Raw genomic sequence first — 21,834 nt, forward strand, 5'->3', positions numbered from 1 at the left:
CAGCCAATGTGCATCCTTCCAGATTGGCTAGAATAGTTTAACTGCAGAGGCATCTCATTTTTTTGCTGTATGTAAGTTGGTTGTCATGTTTTTCCCTTATAACAGTGATGGCTACATCACATGTAGAGTACTTCATTGACTGAGGCATCCAAAAGACATTACAGGGACGAAACCCTTTATTGATACAAGTGATGAGATGTTAAACCAAAACCATGCCTGGTTTCCCAGGTAGTTGCTAAAGGTTCTGCAACACAAGCATGACAAAGAGTGGGCAGCTCTCCTATAGTGCTAGCTAACGTCTCTCCCTCAGTCAACATTACTAGATAAAACAGTCTGACCGCAGCCACGTTGGGAGCTTGCCATGTGTAAAAGGCTGCAGCATCTCCCTCACTGCTACACCTCCAATGCTCCTAATTGGCCGGAAAATGTTTTGGAACTTTCTCAGATTATGAAAGGTGCTACATAAATGCAAACATTTTCATTTGTTTACAGAAGCGCAGGCATTTGAAAAGAAAAAAGTTAGACAACTGAAAAACCCGTGGGTGCTGGCCAGAACTACTCTTAACACAGACTCCATTTATAAACATGACTTTTAACCATAACCTCAGAAGATAAGCATCTGGAATCTCAGTGAGATCATTTTTTCGAATTGAACATTAACCAAGGTTTCTCTGTTAAAATCATTAAATTTTAACTTGATATTCAGTACCAGTGAATACAGTTTCTAATATGAGCGCAGGAGATATCAGTCTGCTCAGTGCTATTAAATGAGATAGCTTTGAATGTGAGATGCAAATGACTGAAAACTGCAGTGTTTTTTTGAAATGTCTTCTTCTTATGGAATGATTGAATGGTTGCAACTTAACTTGCAAAGATTTGATACAGGGACAAGTGAAAATTGCATTTTTATTGCAGAGTGCGTGTAACGGCATGTAAGGAGAAACAACAGTGTGGATGGGAGGCCACTGAGCAAATGCCTAGGAGATTCATTGCAGTTAGTTAGCTCAGTTAGCTGGACAGATGGTTTGCGATGCAGCATACCATCACCTTGACCTCACCCCTTACCAAAGGTGTGGTGACTCTCAGGATAAACCATTGCCTGTTGTCTCTGTTGCTCTGTAATGAGAGTGGGACCATGGTGACTTTACCTTAATCTACCTAGGAGATTAAGGAGGAGGAATTAAATACCGAAGTGTTGTCAGAGGAAGAGAGATCAAAGATTCCTGAAAAGACTGCCAATGGATGGGAGTGATTGAAAGAATGATCTCTGATGCTAGAGGAAGGGGCAATGTTCACGTCGCAGTCATTCCTCCTTCTGTCTAGTTTTTGATGCAATGCACTCATGCACTCTGCCTCTGCCCCAGCCTTCACTCTCTTGATGTTTCACCTTCTATTGTCACTAACACTTGACTCACCCTAGTCCAATGCTCACTCCATTTTCAATTGCAGCTCTTTCTCTCCATTTAAAGGTGTGCCAGATGCTGGGCCTTGGATTGTGCGGTGGGCAAATTAATGAGTTCTGACCATTTGTTTATAAAGACCTCCCTTTGACAGAACCACATTGCTAAAGTGGTAATCCTCTTCTCATCGGTCTTATTGAGGGCCCAGCTCTCAGTATGGAGCTATGTTTACAAGTTTTTTTCTAAAGTCTAGGCTGATGTTGGTTATCTTCTATAGTTACCGGTAGCTATTGACAAATCATTGCACAGTTCTTGAACTGTCAGAGAGCCAGAAAGTATTGGATAAGCTTCCGTATGAAAATTCACAAACTGTGGGATTCATCACCTTCTCATGGCCAATTTGGGGTGGGCAAGTAACACTGGCATTGCCCACATCATCACATGGCTGAATCAACTCAGACTGCTTCCTGTCACCATCCTACTCCATTCTAAGGAGCACAGACAACAACAGGGCAATTTAGCTGTATTGGTTAGACAGCTGGTAAGTGAATCAGCTTAATGCCAGAAACTGGGGCTCGATCTCTGTGCTGGCTGACAGGTCTGTCAGGGTCTGTCTCTGCCTGACCCATTATAAAACTTGCCATCCCACTCTAGCGTGTCAACGATCACCGCGGGCCTGTCATTAGGCTGGGAACTGATGAAAAACACACCAATGGGGAGCATGAGTAGGCCATGCAGATCTTGAGTTAACTCCATTGTTTAACACGTGCATAACTGATCTGATTGCGGTCTCAGCTCCATTTTCTTGCCTATCTGTGTTTGTCTGTGATTCCCCAGTCTGTGAAGAATCTTAAAATATTTAATGATCCTGCCTCCAATGTTCTCTAGGGAAGAGACTTGGGCATTTTGAGAGAAATAAATTCTCCTCATCTCTGAGAAAAGTCCACGTTTAGGCTCTCAGGTGAGGATTATGGATATAAACAGGCCTTTGTAGAGATGAAAGGGAGAGAAAACAGAGAAATGAATGATCTAAAATTGTTTCCTCTCAGTCATTGCCCCTGTGGCCAATTAGACTGACTAACGTCTATATCATAAAGTTTTGCATTATTCCCTTTTGCTTCATTATAATTAAGAGTAAAGATATTTTAAAACAAGCCAGTTGTCACTAGGAGATCTGCCATATTGTCGTTATGTGGTCGCATGGTAGAGAGGTCAATAGATGAAGCCAATTCACATGGAGCCTGGTATCTCTGAGTCAGCACCAATCATCCTCTGAAATTTCAAAACAAATACAGTGACTAAATGGTGTCCAGTCATTATCTTAGTGGGAGGGGAAATAAATTGAACTAATTTTCCACCACATCACTGTGTGATGATGAAATGTTTGCAGAGCTGCAGAGAATCTGAGGGAAAAAAAAACAAGTGTCAAACGGCACTTAACCTTTTCAGTTCTAAAGTGCTTCTAACTGTCAATAACTAAATGATTGATGATGGCTAGTCTATCAATATTTGACCATTTTCTCTGAAGCACTGATAATTTGCTACGTCTATAGAAAGGAAATAAAACTGAAGAATGTAGCTGTCATGGATGAAGCTCTCACATCTTCAGAGGAAGAACCAATACAAGGACTCAGGTTTGTTAACTGGAAGCAGGAAAACTAAGCCAAGCTCTCCTCTTGCGTTTGGTTTGTTAGACTTCACTGATAATTTGATACTTGAGCTGTGTTCAATCAATGTGGAATTTTCCATTTGGTGCAATCATCACAATCCATGTTCATGGTGGAGAGAAGTGCCAGCTTAAGGAGGCACACTCAATTCATATCCGAATTGCAGCCATTATATTAAAAGGGTGCAATGTTACTCCTGCTCGTGTTTCTTGCAATGCTTTTAGAATAAACTTCCTAGAGGTCCAGGGCTGGCCACTTTTTATCGTAATAGTGGTCAGGAGGACCATGGAGAATGATGCCTAGAGGTCCAGCTTGCCAGTTCTGCAAGCAATGCAGAGAGGGCAGATTGGCACATGTTGGGTGATACTTAATGTAGGTGATGGGGAGAGGTGTGTAGACCCATGCTGAATGCTAATTCGACAATTACCTGGGCAGTGGTGGGTGTAGTCGCTGTAGTTTAGGACCTGGTTGGGGGGGAGCGTGGTTTGGGAGGGTGAGTGTAGGGGTGCTGGTGTCCCATCTACCAAGCTCTGCTGTTCAGCGGGAGGTTCTTCAGGGAGGCTGATGCCAGTAATATATTTACCCAAGGCCCAGGCCCACTCAGAGGCCCAGGCCATAGGTGAGCCATGGCAAGAGGGGGATTATAGGATGGATGTTGAGAGGGGGAGGGGTTTTGCATTAAGCAAACATCTTCCCTTTCTTAATGCGGTGACCTGTTATCAGACACTAAGTGCCTTTGAGTCAGGGATAGAGCCACATGGTGATTTCCACGCACGCACAGCATGTCCCAACAAACACCTTTGGGTGAGGACCTGAAAGGCACAATAATTGCCCAATTACAAACCTAAAGATAATGTTCTGGGGATCTGGGTTCAAATCCCGCCATGGCAGGTGGTGGAATTTGAACTCAATAAAGAATATGTGGCACGGTGGCTCCGTGGTTGGCACTGCAGCCTCACAGCGCCAGGGACCAGGTTTGATTCTCGCCCCGGGTGACGGTCTGTGCAGAGTTTGCACATTCTCCCTGTGTCTGCGTGGGCTTCCTCCGAGTGCTCCGGTTTCCTCCCTCAGCCCAAAGATGAGCAGGGTAGGTGGATCGGACATGCTGAATTGTCCATAGTGTTCAGGGATGTGTAGGTTAGGTGGGGTATAGAGGGATTTGTCTGAGTGGGTTTCTCTGAGGGTTGGTGTGGACTTGTTGGGCAAAAGGCCCTGTTTCCACATTGTACAGAGTCTATGGTCAATTATGGAATTAAGAGTCTAATGATAAAATTGAATTCATCGGTAATTGTTGGGGAAAAACCCATCTGGTTCACTAATGTCTTTCCGGGAAGGAAACTGCCATCCTTGCCTGGTCTGGCCTACATGTGACTCCTGACCCACAGCAAAGTAGTTGTTTCTTATATGCTCTATGGCACTCAGATGCTGGCCTTACCAGTGATGCCCTCAACCCGTGAATGCTTTTGGAAGGCCATCCATGAGCTTTACCACCATAAACTCAATCGGGGAGGAGGCAGCAGGCTGGCTGTTGGACATTGCACTAGCTAAGATTAACACAGTCTCATCTGCAGGCAGCCATTCGAAAACTAACTACTTATACCACCCCAACAGACACAACAGCAAAGAGGGTTAGAGAACAAATGTTCCGATACTGCAATACATTACACTTTCTACCTGCTTAAAAACACCCAGTTTTGAATGTTAAAATGTGGAATGGTACAAGTGCGTAAGTTCCTGGAATATTCTCTGTCCTATATTCTATATTCTATAACCTGAAAATTTAATTGGTTGGGTTACGGGATTGATTTTACTCCAATCACCGCCAAAATATACATGGCCGATACTCAGACAGTAATTTGTATGTAAATTAATTGTTTGTCCCGTTAACAACTTACGTGTTTGATAGAAAGATGTCATTTTTTATTGAGAAGAAATGAAAACAACAACTTGTTTTTTCTATCTTTCTTCCTTCCTATCTATTTCCAACGAACCTTCTCCAGCTGCTTGAATCTGTGGGCATGAGGCTGGAAAAACACAGCAGGTCTGACAGCATCTGAGGAGCAGGTAAGTCAACATTTCGGGCTGAAAGGCCTGGCTGTTTTCTCTTTCTGACAGAATGGCTGTTTTCATTTCCACGGGTTTCATTCTGCTTTCTCAGCGTTGCTGACTGAGTCAGATCTGAACATTGAGTTTGACTATTAGCTCCATTTAATTTGTGAGTGTGACAATGATTGATTCTTCTTAATTGAAGGCTCTTTATTCATTCAGTTGACTTTGTAAAACTTTCAGTTTCTTTTTGACTTTCGCTTGCTTTCTGAGTTTCATGTGGGTGGAGGGAACAATTTAGATTATAGAAGCTTTCTGTGCTCTCCCTTTGCCAGGTTTCCTCTTTCAAGCAAATGATTTATATGAAACTATCAGAATCTCTCTCCAGTTGTAATCTGCTGTGTGAATACAATGAGTGTCTTTACAACAACCCCATCATCTACTTCTCCTATTCCCCTCAGTGGTTTTTCACCATGACATTCTGACCAGCACTAAACTCCACGTATACTATTCTTGCAATTCTCTTCTTTTGCTCATGATATCAGGCATGATCAAAGCTAACCTTGACACTTGGGAGCATGTTTAAACATCAAATTAAAAGGCGAGCAACTTATTGTAGATTGAGGAGTTATTCTGTTAGAGAACAGAAAATTGGCTAGAGTCAATAAATGGGGCGCTGGAATAGCACAGCCAGTTAGGCAGCATTTGAGGAGCAGGAAGATCAAAGTTTCGGACCCAAAACCTTAATCAGAAAATTTCCTAGCCTATATGTAAGAGAAACATGACTGTTACTGTCTAACAGATGATTGACCAAATGTCTCTTCACAATCTGTGCACTTCTTTCTGCACCAGCTTTCAATGATTGAGGATATTGTGATCTTTGGAGTACTTTTGATTCCATCCTTAGAAATAATTTGAAATTTTTGGATGTGAAATGTTGGCCAATATTTGACACCAGCTCCTCTGGCAGCCTAGGAATTGCAAGCCAACTTCTCAAAACTGCAACAGCTTTAGTTGTTGTGGTATTGTTCATTGATTCAACATCTTTCCCCTTCCTGGAACTAGTGGCAACTCTCCTCCACTTCACAGCAATCACACATGTCCTTGTTCCCATGGTTTTCTTGTGCGTGACCATCGAATGTAAGGAAATATGGTTTGTTCATTTCTCAACTGGAGACGCTGTCAACGTTTCACCAATTCTTCACCATTTCTTTCACATCTTCAACTGCCTTGGTTACCAAATATCAGGATTTTTTCCCCCACTGCTTTCTTCAGACTATTTCTGTGTGCTTTTGATCAAGGTCCTTTAACAATCTCTTTCTAAACCTTGGCACGATTTTGATTCTGAAACTCGTAAGAGGTAGTCTTTATTTGCACTCAGTTCATTTCTATATGTGAAATATTGCTGCAAATTCTCAATATGTCAGCCATCCATAGCAATGATTGAACATCCTTGTGAATTTCTTCACTAAGTTGTCTCACAGTTACTGGCATGTCAATTACAAAGTAATTCACAGGAGAGTTCAATAAGAAACTTTTGTCTTTGTATACCTGCTGACTTATGATGATTAAAACTGTATATTTTATTATTTGATTCTCCTTGCTCAAAAACTACTTTATTTTTCTCCCTGATCAAGCTGTCCTGTTTCTGATCCTTACCATAAGTAACTCAGCCCAGGTTAACTATAGCTCCTTAAGCCAATTTCTTCTCATCAAGCAGATATTATTTTCTCTTCTTCAATGGCAAGCAATAGGATGCACTGTTGTATTCCTCTCTAACCCTAGAATATTTCTTTTCGAACAACTAATTAGTTTCATACCAACGTAACTAGCTGTAAAAAATTGTAATATACGTTGTGAATCTCTATCTTTCGTTTCCACAATCATCGCTGGAGTTCTTTTTCAGCTCTGTTGTTTTAATTTTCTGTGAACTGTTTTTCTTGCTCTCTGACTGAGTGCAGCTCTCGATCTTTCTGCTCAATAACATCAATTTCTGCTTCTATGCCTGTCATATACATGCTGGAACATTTCCAGGCTCCTGAACTGGCTTTAGATCTACATAATCTTGGCCCAATGCATGGTTGTGACTTGGAGCTGGGCTGTTACTTGGTGCCTTTCTGTTTCCTCGATTCTTTCATGCCACCCAGATATGTTGAGGTTGTTCCAGTCAATAGGCTACGCCAACGGAAGTATCAGTCATAGAGTCATACAGCAGGGAAACAGACCCTTCCATCCAAATAGTCCACGCCAGCCATGTTCCCAAACTAAACCAGTACTACCTGCCTGTGCATTGGTGAGGCCTCTTCTGGTGTGCTATATGCAGTTTTGGTCGCCCTGCTGTAGAAAGGATATTATTAAATTGGAGAGGGCTCAGAAAAGATTTACCAGGATGTTGCTGGAAATGTAGGATATGAATTATGAAGAGAGGCCGGACAGTGTGGGGCTTACTTCAGTGGAGCATAGGAGGATGAGGGGTGATGTTACAGAGGTTTATAAAATCATGAGGGGCATAGTTAAGATGAATAGAGAAAGTCTTTTCCCTAGGTGGGGCCAGTGGGGGGAGAAGGTGAGAGGAGCAAGATTTAAAAAGGACATAACGACAACATTTTTTACACAGAGTGTGGTCAGTGTGTGGAATGAACTGCCAGAGGAAGTGATGGATGTAAGTACACAAATAGGAAAAGTTTGAATGGATACGGGTCAAGCACAGGCAGGTGGGGCTAGTTTATTTTGGAAACTTGGCTGGCATGGACTATTTGGAAGGAAGGGTCTGTTTCCCTGCTGTATGACTCTATGGGCTGATACTTCCATTGGTAGCCCGTTGACTGGAAATAAGACCCTTTAATTGGTTGGTGGCTACCATGGTAACAGTAACATCCCAGTTTCAGACTCTTGAGATTGTTAATGTGCCGATGTGGCCTGAATCTTGCTGAAGTCTGGTGGGTCTCCCCTGTCAAATCAGGAAAGGAACTTCCTTGCAATTTATAAGTATCTCCTTCTGTCACTTCCATTCTGGCTATGGTCTCATCACAGGCCTCTTTCTGCATCAGCTTCCTGCATTTGCTTAAGGATTTAATGTTCTTTTGCCTCCTAAAAATTGTATCCAAGAGATTGATTGAAAATGTTTGCACCATTCCAAAGTGCCGACAAAGTTTCTCTAACATGAGAGTGTAATTTGCGATAGTCTCAAGCGTCAATTGTTTCCTTTGGTGGAACATAAAATTAATCCTCTTCTTAACTGTTCCATAATATGAGCCTAGAAAGGACCACAGCATTGGGGTTTCTTGGGCAACTGTAGTTAAAAATAGCATTAATGTACCTGGTGAGGAAAATACTCATCTTCTGCTGTTTTGTTTGTCTGTTTTTCAACCAGAAGTGTAACCTTTGTTTGTAATTACACAAGTTCTCCTTGTTTGATTTGAATTCTTTCATTATTTCAAATGTCCCTTCAGCGCCACTTCTTAAAAATACAAGCCTTGCTGACTCATTATGTACCTCACTACAATATGCACATGGAACAATATTTTAAGCTCTTTAGATCAACTTTAGTTGCTCCAAAATTCTGTCAAAATGTTCTTGAAGCCCCTAAATTCTCAAATGAAGCGTAAAAGAAAATTCAACTCCAGCCTTATCCACCATTTTTCTGTTATTTATTACATCGAGTCAGACTAATGCACACTCAGTTCTATGCGCTCGTTATCAAACTAACTTTACTTACACCTGCCCAACAGAGAGGGCAGCAGAGAGGGCAATATAACAAAATGCTCAGATCCTACAATATTCTACAACAGTGGGGTCCCAACCCAATGAAATATCTCCATAGATCCTATCGTTAAGTCATTCTTTATTTACATGTGGAGAGCCCTTGATGCTGATCCAGCATCCTCAGATCTAGCTCTTGGAGTGAATAGGATGCCTGACACTCCTGTTCTTATCTGTCAACTAGGGCTCCCTTACTGGAACAGGTGAACAACACCAATCAGAGAACTCATATTCTAAGAGGTTCACTGGGCTGACCTCATTACACTACACTCATTACTCTCCCGTATGACTGATATGACCTCTACCAAACTTGCCGTGGGGCTAGAGTATTAAATTTTACCTGTTGTGTGCAAGTAGACATAAGTAAAGATGAGGGAGCTCTCTTGATACTTTGACAAAGATTTACATTCCAACTTAATTCAGAGAAGTAAGTTTGCCCAGTTAGTTATCACATTGCTGTATATTGGGCCCCCTCCTGAATGTGAAAGGAAATTAGCTTCCTCCAAGTACAACAGAGACTACTTTAAGTACATTCAGCTGTTTGAAGCATACTTTAAGACATCTTCAATGATGAAGACAGCTACATGAGTATAAGGTATTTATGTTTCAGTGTTATTAATTTGAATTTGAATTTCAGGGGTTGTTTATCATTGTAAAAGTACAACTAGAGATGTCTAGATGATTATCTTGTCATTGTATTCATCAAATTTTCACACAGGTTTTGCTGCTGTAATCTAAAGGTTTGTCAAAGGACAGTTTAGGCTTCAATGTGTCTGTTAAGGCAACATGATGCGATATAATACAGAATTTCTCACTACAAGTCAGTCACTGTTTTGATGGAACTTGTCAAAGTACATGGGGACTGAGTTGAGATGTGAGAAAGTGTGTTAAAATTACAGGGATGTCTTACATGGAATCTGAGATCTACGTGATAGCATCAGAAACGTTTCAGAATACTGGGGGCTGCATCAAAGTATTTGTGGAGTCATTTTGAAGGTAATTGCATTCTACATAACATGGCTTCCTCAAAAGTTACAAAGATCAAATGGTTCAGTTCCATTATCTGCACTTAGATACCTGATCTAAGTTGGGGCCCTGATAATGACTTCAGATGATGCTAGAGCAATTTCGAAAATGGAGAATTAGCCAGTTGATCAAAATCAGCGTGTTCAAACAAAGTGTCTCACTTGGAAGGGAATAGTTAGATTAGATTCAGCTTTGATGCTATCTATTGTCATGTGACTTCATAATAGACAGTGTCCTGACTAATATTAACACATGTGCAAAGACATGAACCAGAGATGACTGTTCAGTTTGTCATCGGCGCATTTAAACTTCATTTCCCTTCCCTTGCTGCCTTAAGTTTTACGCAGTCAAACTCAACATGACTCTTTTGCAAGCAAAACACTGCAGGTTTTTGAATCTGATTGAAAAAACCACAGAGAATGCTGGAGAAACTTGGTAGGTCTGGCAGCATATGTGGAGAGGGAAACAGAGTTAATGTTTTGAGTGCAGAGAGACTCTTCTTCAGGAGCTTGTGTGGGTGTGAATACTTGTGGAGGTGGCACCAGCAAAGGGCTGCTTTGTCCTGGATGTTGTGAAGCTTCTTGGGTGTTGCTCCAGTGGCCTCCATCCAGGCCATTAATTTTCTAAGAGCCCAGGCTCTCAGTAGGATCAATCTCTATGTAGCTACTGGCTGCTCTGCCTTACATTCTCTCATTCCCTTAAAATATCTCATGCTGCAGGCAAAGACGATTTCCACCCTTTCTTCTTGATCCCTTCCAAATCCCAGAAGCAACAAACCTTTCTTTCATTGAAATTTTATATAGAGAGAAACAAACTACGCCAATCCTTGAAACTTACACTGTGCTGTATTGCAGGGCTTCACCAGGTTTGTCCAGATTGGTAAAACCAGATTTTTCAGAATTCATGTTGTTTGTTGTATGACATTCGTATGGCTGTAACAGTCTCTGCTGTCCTGCTCTGTCTGTGTTTTGTCTCGCTGAACTCACAAAGACATAATCTGAAGTGATGGCCCCAATCTATCAGATAGCGCTAAATAAACCCGTCAGCAAAAATTCTAACTAAATCTTTGAAATATGAATGAGTTTAATATGTAAGTGTAGTAACATTATTATGGGAGGACTGCAACAAATATTACATTGGACAGACAGGAAGAAAATTGGCCACAAGAATGCATGAACACCAACTAGCAACAAAAAGACACGTCCAATACTCACTCATCTCCATTTACACTGATAAGGAGAACCAACAGTTTGATTGGCACAACACCAGGGTCCTAGGACAGGCCAAACAGAGACAAGCACAGGAATTTCTAGAGGCTCGGTTCTCCACTAAGAAAGCCATCAGCAAACACATAGAGCTATGGTCTATATGTACAACACAGCCAAGGAAAATTGGAAATGAGGTAATCAAATCCAACAGACCCCAGAGTTTAAATACCAGGCAGGAAAACACAAAAGCGCTTCATTGGAGACTGCATTGATGATGTTACCCAGCAGGGCAATGAAACGTCTGCAAACTAACGAACAAGCTCAGTGATCCAACTAACCACACAATCACTCAACTGCAGAACACATTACAGCTTCTTTAAATCTACTTTCTGCTTCAGGTGCATCTTCCTCCAGCTTCCAGCACTTTGAGCATTAGTTAGGATGTGGTTGGGGCAGTCATTGCAAGAAAGAGGGAAGGTTTAGTCTAGACCCTCTTGATCCTAGTTTTGAATGGGCCCTCGAGGGATGGACAATGTTTTGGACAGTAATACTACAGCAGTGTTTCAGAGATGAATTTTAGCCAATAAGGACAACAATGCACAGGTAAACCTGGACCAGGAATCAACTCCCACAGTAAACTGGCACAACCAGTTTTCATTTTTATGTGTTTGATAAGCTATCCTGGAATGGAAGGAATGATGTTTAAAAATGAATGCGATAACATTAGCACGAATTGCTTGATGCAAAACGAAATATACAGATTTCACTGAACAGCCTTTGTCAAATTAATGTCCTCTTCTATTACTGTGTATATAGGCTTTCCATATTGCCTCATATTGCAGAGCATTGCAAATTCATGCCATCACCTTACAAGAGCAAATATACCTTTAACATAATTAAACTCTTGTGTCCTGCTCATTGCCTTTTCAGTTTTGCAACAATGGAAATACCTAATTTCTAACATCTACTATCTAAAAAATCTAACTTTTATAAAATGTACCATGCTTTGGTTTTAGTTTTCAGTCACTCTTTCTGTTTCTTTCTGTCCGTTCTCTTGTTCCTTTGTCTCAGTCAGACATTTTATGTTTTTATTTTCAAGTTCAGCTCTGATCCTGTTCTGTCGTCACTGTTTACTTTTGACCTGTTTCTCTATGTTTCAGATGCATCTCCAACATCTATAGAACTCACCAATGTGGCATTGCCTGTCGCTGACACAGCTAATATTACCGCATCAATTCCTTTTTTCTAGAATACATCAGAGATCAGAGAATGAGAGCTTATTAACAGCAAGATGTGAAAGGAATACTATCTCTAAAACATTTAAAAGAAACTACACTGTATTTACATATCAACCTCAATCCAATGAAGTACTTTTCACTGTTGTAATGTAGGAAAAATGGCAACCAATTTGTGTATAGTAAGCTCCTGCAAGGACCAATGTAATAATGACCTGACAATCACACAGAAATAAAAGTAAAATTCAGTGGATGTTGGAAATCGAAGATAAAAAGAGAGGATTCTGGGGAAACTCAACATACCTGGTAGCAATTGTGGAGAAAGAAGTAAAAAGAATTGATATTTTGAGTCCAAAATGATTCTTCTTCAGAAATCTTTCTGGTACTGGATGCCTTCTGGATGCACTGCCAGAAGGGCTGGTGGAAACAGGCACATTGGCAACATTTAAGAGGCGTCTGGATGGTTATGTGAATAGGGAGGTAACAGAGCGATACAGGCTAAATAAGGGCAGAAGGCTTGCTTTTTAGTTTAATCAGGATATGGTGATTGGCACAGATTTGGAGGGCCGAAGGGCCTGTTCCTGGGCTATACTTCTCTTTTGTTCTTTTGTAAACGTGTTGTGGGACATCAGTGGGAATGGGGAAATTGCATTCAGGACCACTGAAGGAAGGGTAAAACATCCCTACTGGCACATATCAGACATAGTCTATTTACATGATGCTGCTACCAATATACAACACTGTACACAATACAACTTCAAAATCTCCCCACCCCCGACCTCATCTCAAGACCTGCCCTCCCTGTCGTCTCCCCCTCCTTTACCTGTCCGTCATCCCTCCCACCTACCCACCCCTTCTCCCTCACTGACCAACCCCCATCTCAACTCCCTACCTACACTCACCTTTACTTCATCTCCACCTCCTTGACCTGTCTGTCTTCCACCACCTATCTGCCCTTCCATCCACCTTCTATCAACACCTCCCCCTCTCTATTTATTTCAGGGACCCTTCCCCTCCTCCATTTCTAAAGAAAAGTCCAGACCTGCAACATTAGCTTTCCTGCTCCTCTGATGCTGCTTGACTTGCTGTGTTCATCCAGCTCCACACCTTGTTATCTTATACTCCAGTATTGGCAGTTCCTGCTATCTCTCACTGTACACAATACATTGTCTCTGAGGAGGCTGTTCTTGTGCAGGTAGAAATTTAATGAGCTTTGTCATTTGCAGCTGTTATACCGGCAGCCGTCTCCTCTGTTCAGATGATTCTATACATTTCCAAATCTGTTGACAGTACAAGAAGAGTTTTAAGCGTACATCATGTCACTGGCAAGGATGATATTTCTGCAATATGATGATGCATTTGAACATGAATTGTGTAATTGTCTTTCAGTGTTTGGCAAAGATCAAGCCAAGGTGCGTCAGATATTCTCTGATAAAGATAGCTTTTCTTTAAGATTATGTAAATCTAGTTCCTTGCAAGTGCTGATAGGTGTAGCAACATGAGCTGTAAAAATACAATTCTGGGAAGTGTTGTGTGTTAACAGGTTATGTAACTTTATCATTGAAAAGTTAAAGCACAAAGTAAAAGAAACATCATCTAAAAATTAATTAATTAATACAGTTTAGTTATGAGCAAAATAATGATGGAATAGATGAAAACAGCATGTGACCAATTCCTGAGAAAGTCCATAAAAATGCCATAAAGTAACCAAATCATTAGATAACACGTATGCTTTTACACACATTTGTAGCCTGGCCTTGTGCTCAGTGCTAATTGAGTTTTGAATATTTTTTCCATCTCCTGATGCACCAGAAATTTTCCTCACTCTTACTGCACAACACTTGTGTGTGTGTGCGTGTGTGTGCGTGTGTGTGCGTGTGTCTGGGTGTGCGTGTGTCTGTGTGTGAGTGTGTGAGTGTGTGGGCGGAATCTGAATGTTGTTACTCCATCTGTTTGCTCACAGTGCGCATGCACTTCTTTGGTGTCTCCAGTAGAGGTGGCAAGAATGGGAGAGGCTTGCCCACGTTCACCGGTGATTTGATGTTGAATGGAGATAGTAACACATCACAGAATGACAGAATGAATACCATGCAAAAGGATGTCATTCAGCCCATCATGCCTGCCCCAGCTCCACTGTCCAGTCCGACTCTATTATCTAGTGCCAGTCTACCTGTTTTCCTACAAAGCTACACACCATCACCAACCAAACCAAAACCCCATTGCCCTCTTGAATGCTTCAATTGTACCTGTCTCCACCATATTTCCAGGCACTGCACCCCACACCTGAACGTTACTTTGTGAATCAGATTTTTCTTACATCACAATTGCATTGTTTGCACATCATTTTAAACTGACATAAACTTAGCAATGTAGGATTTAGCCTACATGAGTTGAGAGTGACAGCCCTTGATATCAAGGCTGCGTTCGACTGAGTGTGCATCAAGAAACCCTGACAAAACTAGGGTCACTGGACATTGGAGTAAACTCTCTGCTGGTTGGAGACATACCTGGTGGACAGGAAGATGGATCGTGGCTGTTGGAGGTCATCTCAGCTCCAGGTCATCTCTGCAGGAGTTCTTCAGGTTTAATGTTCTGGGGGCAACTGTCTTCAGCTGCTTCATCAATGACCTTCCCACCATCATAAGGAGGTATTCACCAATGATTGCACAATGTTCAGCACTACTTACAGCGCGTCAGATACTGAAGCAGTCCATGTCGAAATGCAATAAGATCTGGACATCATCCAGGCTTGTGCAGTCAAAGGGCAAGTGATATTCACACCATACAAATGACAGGCTATGACAGTCTGCGACAAGAAACAATCTAACCGCTGCCCTTTAACATTCAATGGTGTTATCATCACTGGCCCCCCCCATTATCAACTTCTTTGGGATTACCATTGACAAGATACTCGAGTGGATTTGCAACATTGGCTGCACAGCAGGTCACAAGCTGGGAATACCGCAGTGACTAACTCACCTCCTGGATCCCCAAAGCCTGTCTGCCCTCTACAAGGCACAAATCAGGAGTGTGATGGAATACTCCCCACTTGCCCGGATGAGTGCAGCTCCAAAAAAGTCTCAAGATGCTTGACACCATCCATAAGGCCGTAAGACATAGGAGCAGAAATTAGATCATTCAACTCATCGAGTCCATCCAGTACAAAGCAGCCTGTTTGATTGACACCATATCCATAAAATCCACTCTCTCCATCACTGATGCTCGGTAACAGCAGTGTGTATCCTTAAAAACCCCACAGCGTGGAAACAGGTCATTTGGCCCAACAAGTCCATGCCGAGCCTCTGACAGCATCCCACCCAGTCCCACCTCCGCACCCTATCCCTGTAACCCTGCATTTTCCATGGCTAACACACCTAACCTACACGTCCCTGAGCTATATGGGTAATTTACCATGGCCAATCCACCTCACTTGCACATCTTTGGTCTGTGGGAGGAAATAGGAGCACCCCACAGGGAGACTGTGCAAACTCTACACAATCAACCGAGGGTGGAATTGAACTCCGGTTCCTGGCACTGTGAGGCAGCATTGCTAACCACTGAGCCACCGTGCCACCCAGAAAAGCATTGCAGAAGTTCACCAAAAGATCCCCAGACAGCACCTTCCAAACCTGGGACCACCTCCATCAGATACGTGGAAACACCACCACCTGCAAGTTCTTGTCCAAGCCACTCACCTTCCTGACTTGGGCATATATCGCTGATAACTTACTGTTGTGTGGTCAAAATCCTGGAATTCCCTCCCTAAGGGCATTGTGGGTCTACATACAGCACATGAAAGGCAGCAGTTCAAGAAGGCAGCTTATTCCCACCTTCCAAGGGCTTTGAGGTAAAGGCAATGAATGCTGGCTGAGCCAGCGACACCCACATCCAATTAATGAATAAAGAAAGAATTGCAGGTTATTCTGGGTGACAGCACACAGGTTCATGACTATACCCTTCAACTTCCTCAGCCATCTTTGGCCTGGCCTATCAGTAATCTTCAGATAGTTTAGGGACATATGACAGGCAGTAGAATATATCAGCACATGTCATTACAGTGATCTCTGGCTGCCTCTAACCTGACAGCTCTAGTGTTCATAGCACTGTGGCTCTTTGCTGACTACTGGACAGCTGTTATACCTGATCCAGTGCCAGCCTTGCTCCAACAGCATGGATGAGACCTATTTTGGCATCAGAAATTTAACAGAGGGCAGATGCCTTGTAATTGGGTATCCTCTACCATTGTCATAACCTTCAACCAGAAGCTTGTGCCTATGGACAAATGGCAGCTATCCTGGTCTTCTTTCACCACATCCTTGTGTCTTTGACCATAACCTGACGTTTGTCACAATGGCCTCAACATTGCCTCAATCACTTGTAACTTTCCCTCTATCACTTTCAATCTTCCCTCACTCACCTTTGACCCTTGACATTCCCTTAATCACCCCGAACCTTTCCCACAATCACTCTTCCCTGTCCTGCAATCACCCTTCCTACATTCCCCCTTGAACATCCTTGATCCCCTGATCTTAATCTTCCATCAACTTCTTGATTATCCTCTAACTTCCCTTCATATCCCTCGAATTTCCCTTGACACACCCAAGATCACCTTTGGCTTTTGCTTGATCCTCCCTTGATCAGCCTTGATGTGCCCCACAATGCTTCTTGTTCCTCTCCCACTCTTTACTCTCCCAGTAAACTCTCCACGTTCTAATAGTTAACTCCAACACACAGTGAGTCAGGTAACTAAACATTCAGCCTTGAGCCATGGAGACACATCCCTATTAAAAAGCAAGTGAACACTTCTGAGTCATATCCTGTGCAAGTCTTCATCGTGGGATAACATGGTGTGAACCTGGGTGAACACAGGAGGCCAAGCAGCTTCAGAGGAGCAGGAAGGTTTGATGTTTCGGATCAGGACCCTTCTTCAGGAAAGTCTTCATCATGTTGACTTATTTTCAGCAATGAGTGAAAATAATGAGCACAGTGCTGCTGAATGGTTTTGTTATAAATTCTGCTGTTATTTTTCCTGTATTCAGTCATAACTTTTTCATCTGGCAGTGTTAGTCAGTCAATGTTGCTGACATCGTTTTCAGAGAATATGATTATTTTGACAGCACACTGTCACCAACATACTACCAGGCAGCAATATATGTTGCTTAGTCTTTTTTTGATAGTGGGGCCATGTTCACTGTGGAACACCAGTAGATCCTGGTGAAAGGAAGGGTTGGCTCCACGGGCTGAAGTTGGTCAAACTCTTGCTCACCTCAACAGACAGCCCATCGATGAGAGGGACAATCACTGGAAATGGTTGGTTTAGGAGTTCCAATATGCCAGGCATACAGTGTCCCATAGTAGGCAGAATGGAGGAGTCCAGTTTAGGGGACTAGTGTCGCGGGGATATTTCAGAAACGTTTGTCGTAGAGAAAGTAACCTCCCTTGCATGGAACAAAGGCTGTCAAGTTTGTGCAGGACATGGCACACAGCCTTGCTGAGCTTAGGTAGCCATGCACCAGTCTCATTAATCATGGTGAAGGATATTTTAACAGTGTCATTGTACGGTGTCACTATCGCCAGGACGTAGTGATGTGCTGCTGAGAATGAATGGCAGCGCAGATTGTGGACTTTAGAATTCCACTCACAATGATCCCAAAGAACAAGTTTCACCACAGATTAGGCTTCGGTGAAATATTTATCAGCCAAGATCGAAAAGAGGAATCTGATCCACCCGTTTTATCGTTGCGACACAAGGCCAGGGACCCAACATCGAATCCACACACAGGAGACAGCTTGGTCGTTTAAAATATTTTAACGAGGCCGAGTGCTTTAAATTTAACAATTGTACTTGTGGTTGGCCTGGTTCCCCAGGTCTTACAAGATCTGGCAGATGATAAAGAAGGCAGCATGGATTGAATCAGTGAGGTTTTACAGCATTGCTTGTGAAAAATAAATGAGATATGAGTTGTGATTGTTAATTTGGTCCCCAGTGAGTGACTAACTGTGCCCTGGTTATCCTCCCAGCTGCAAACTGAAAGGCTGGTTCAGCCTGTGGTGTTAAATTTGCCTATGTCCTCCTCCCCTTCTTCACTGTATCCTTATCAGATGAAGCGTGCTGAGAGACTTTCATCAGCTTTGTTTCTTCCCTGCACTATCTTGCGCAGATCACAACTCACCACGGTTATCCTCTCAACCCTGGTTAGTGAGTATGTCCAGGTGTCTGAAACACATCTAGAACTTGCTGACTTGCTCGCAGTAAGTCCCACTGCACGCTATCCGTGCGCTTGCTGACCTATATTGGTATAGCAACACCTAAAATTGAAAACAAAATCTCTCTAGCTTTCTGATCCTCCACTCACCCTATCTCCGCAGTTCAACTGCTCCATTAGTTCAGCTGTCCATCTGTTCAACTCTCTATTTTGTTGTCTTTTAAGAAGGTCCTGAACATAGGCCCCTTTAATAAAATTTTTTGGTCACCAGTCCCAATATCTACTTACGTGAATTCTTTAAAATGATAGTGCTGCTGTGAGGCTGCATGCAATGTGCAAATTAAAGAGATTCTGTGGATTTAATTTTCAGTCCAGAAATTTGAGAACAAAATCGGGCTCATCCTGAAACAGCAGTGCAGTTCTGAAGAAGGGCTACACTGCCGCAGGCTCTGTCATTTGAATGAGAATTGATAGCTCTCTCTCAGCTAGATGCAGAAAATCCCACATCTCCAAAGTTTTTCCCGCTGTCCTTGGCTATCTGGAACTCCAAACAGAATCGCCTAAGCCTAATCATTCAGACATTAATGCAATTATGGGATCTTGCTGTGTAAAAATTGCCTGTCAAGTTTGCTTACTCTGCAACACTTGAAACAATGTCATTTAAAAGAAACTAATGGTTGTGAAAGACCTGTGAAACACTGAGTTTGTGAAGATCACTATATAATTGCAATTTCTCTCTTTCTCCTTTAATACAGAGATTTGATGGAGGCAGAGTTCAGAAGTAGAAATAGAATTGGCCATTAGGAGGACAAAATTGGAAATACAATTAATACAAAATAGAGCAAACAGATGGTAATAAAATGGTTGACAATTTCCAGTCAGCTGTATTACAACTGCACTGCCTATGGATTGGCAGCTTGCAAAATGAGTGTTGACTTGATGAATGTGTTTTGAACTTAATTACAATGAAACTGGCTGGCTGGTTATAAATACTAACGTTACATCTGATCAACAATTAATCTTCCAACTTATGCAAAGTGCATTTTTATGGTTTGATTATATTCCAGTACAAATAGTCAGAAAAACCCTTATATGCAAATAGGAGGCCAGAGTCCAATTCTTAGCACCGTTGGTCGGCCAAGAACAGATAATCATCAGTATTCTTATTCCTATTGGGCTCAGCTGCAATCACCTTGATTCACAGCAGCTTAAAGCAGAAATTACATTCTTTATGGCAGTATGAACACACAAACAAGCAATACCCTTCAAGCCTGTCCTGGGTTTTAACCTCAACTCTACATTCCTGCATACCCCTAAAAATCTTTCATTCTCATGGCCGTCAAGAAAATATATACATCTGCCTTAAAAATATTTAAAGATTCTGCATCACTGTCTTTCGAGGAAGGGAATTCCAAACAGCCTCGATCCTCTGAGAGAAACAAAATGTTTCCTCAACTCAGTCTTAAAGGGATGTTCCCCTTCTTTTTAAAGTGTGACCCCTATGTTATAGATTCTCCCACAAGAGGAAACATCTTTTCAACATCCACCCCGCCAAATCCCCCCGTGATCTCTGTGTTTTAGTGAAGTCACCTCTGAATTTTTTAAACTGCTGAGGAAACAGGACTAGCCCGTCGAACTTTTTCTCGTAACACAATTCACTGATACCAGATATGAATCAAGAATGGGTGGTGGCATGTCACGTGATTGTAAGTGGATTGGCAATTCTCTTGTGAGCTATTACCAATCTTCTCAGATTCTTATTCGTCTCTATCCAGACTCCATGTTTAAATCATCCCTGCATTCAGGTGCCTGGCCCATCAGAGCTCTGAAATGCTCCTTTCCAAAGTCACGAATGATATCCTGTATGAATGTGCACTCCATTGCCTTGCTACGGGCTCCATCCCTCTCCCTGGTAATCTGAGACGGAATAAAACTATTCACCCACTTGGTGTCAAAGTCAACCATCTGACCACATAGCTACATCATTGCTAAGACTGTCTATCTCACTTCTGTTGCATCAGCTGGCTTCAAACCTGCCTCAGCTCAACTACTTCTGAAACACTCATCTGTAGCCTTCATAACCTCCACATTTGACTTCTTTACCACTCTGTCCTGCCATCTCACGTCCCATCTTCTGTAGACTTAAGGTCATTCAAACCTCCACTGCCCAACATCCTGACTCGTAGCTGGTTCCATTTACCTATTGCATAGCTGCTCAATAATTTACATTGACTCCCAATCAAGCCACACTTCAATATGAAAATTCTCATCCTTAATTTTCCAGTCCTGCCATGATCTCATTCATTTGTGTCTCAAACATTTGTTCAAATCCATTAATCCTCTCAGATTTTTGCGATTGTCTAATGAGCATCTGTTTTCCACTTGCTCCACCATTGACAGTAGCACTTTTAACAGCCTATAGGCTACAGGCTCTGATAAACCTCAGTATCTCTCTTCCTCTCTTTCATTCTCTAAGATGCTTCTTAAACCATCCATTATTGACCGAACTTCTAGTAATTGTGTTAATAATATCCTATATGATTTGCAGTCAAACTTTGATTAATAATCCTTCTTTATACTATAAAGTGTGGTTGCTGTTTAATATTCTTGATTTGAACCTGGAATCGTATCTTTGTCAGCGCCAGGGCATCTCTGCAGGAGTTCCGCAGTGTAGGATCCCAGGACCAACCATCTTCAGCTGCTTCATCAGTGGCCTTCCCTCCATCATAAGGCCAGAGGTGAGGATGTTTGCTGACGATTGCACAATGTTTAGCACCATTCGTGACTCCTCGGATACTGAAGCAGTCCATGTTCAAATGCTACAAGATCTGGACAATATCAAGGTTTGGGCTGACAAGTGACAGGTAACATTCGCGTCGCACAAATGCCAAGCAACGACCATCTCAGAGAAGAGAGAATTTCACCATTGCACCATAGCATTCAATGGGATCATCATCACTGAATCCCCTCCTAGCAGATCCTGGGGTTTACCACTGACTAGATATTGAACTGAACTAGCCATAGAAGTAACATAGTTAGAAAAGCAAGCAAGAAGCTAGGAATTCTGTAATGAGCAACTCACCTCCTGACTCTCCAGAGCTTGTCTGTCATCTACAAGACATAAGACAGGCGTGTCATGGAATACTCCCCATTTGCCTGGATAAGTGCAGCTCCAACAACAGTCCAGAAGCTTGACATCATCTAGGACCAAACAGCCCATTTGAATAGCACACTATCCCCTACCTAGAAGCATTTATGCCCTCCACCATCAATACACAATAGCA

General features: G+C 42.2%; 1 long non-coding RNA gene across 2 annotated transcripts; it reads left to right on the top strand.

The window, feature by feature from the left end:
* The first annotated feature begins 2,955 nt into the window (after positions 1-2,955).
* LOC125462732 (uncharacterized) lies at positions 2,956-21,281 on the top strand. 2 transcript variants are annotated; one of them, XR_009446993.1, is made up of 3 exons: positions 2,956-3,034; positions 5,068-5,131; positions 21,190-21,281. It is a non-coding gene; the product is annotated as an uncharacterized LOC125462732 (long non-coding RNA). The 2 variants fall into 2 exon arrangements; XR_007249698.1 differs by lacking the exon at positions 21,190-21,281 and adding an exon at positions 12,270-12,507.
* The last annotated feature ends 553 nt before the right edge of the window (positions 21,282-21,834 follow it).

This window comes from Stegostoma tigrinum, chromosome 21 (genome assembly GCF_030684315.1).
Source record: "Stegostoma tigrinum isolate sSteTig4 chromosome 21, sSteTig4.hap1, whole genome shotgun sequence".
In the NCBI taxonomy this organism is placed as follows: domain Eukaryota; kingdom Metazoa; phylum Chordata; class Chondrichthyes; order Orectolobiformes; family Stegostomatidae; genus Stegostoma; species Stegostoma tigrinum.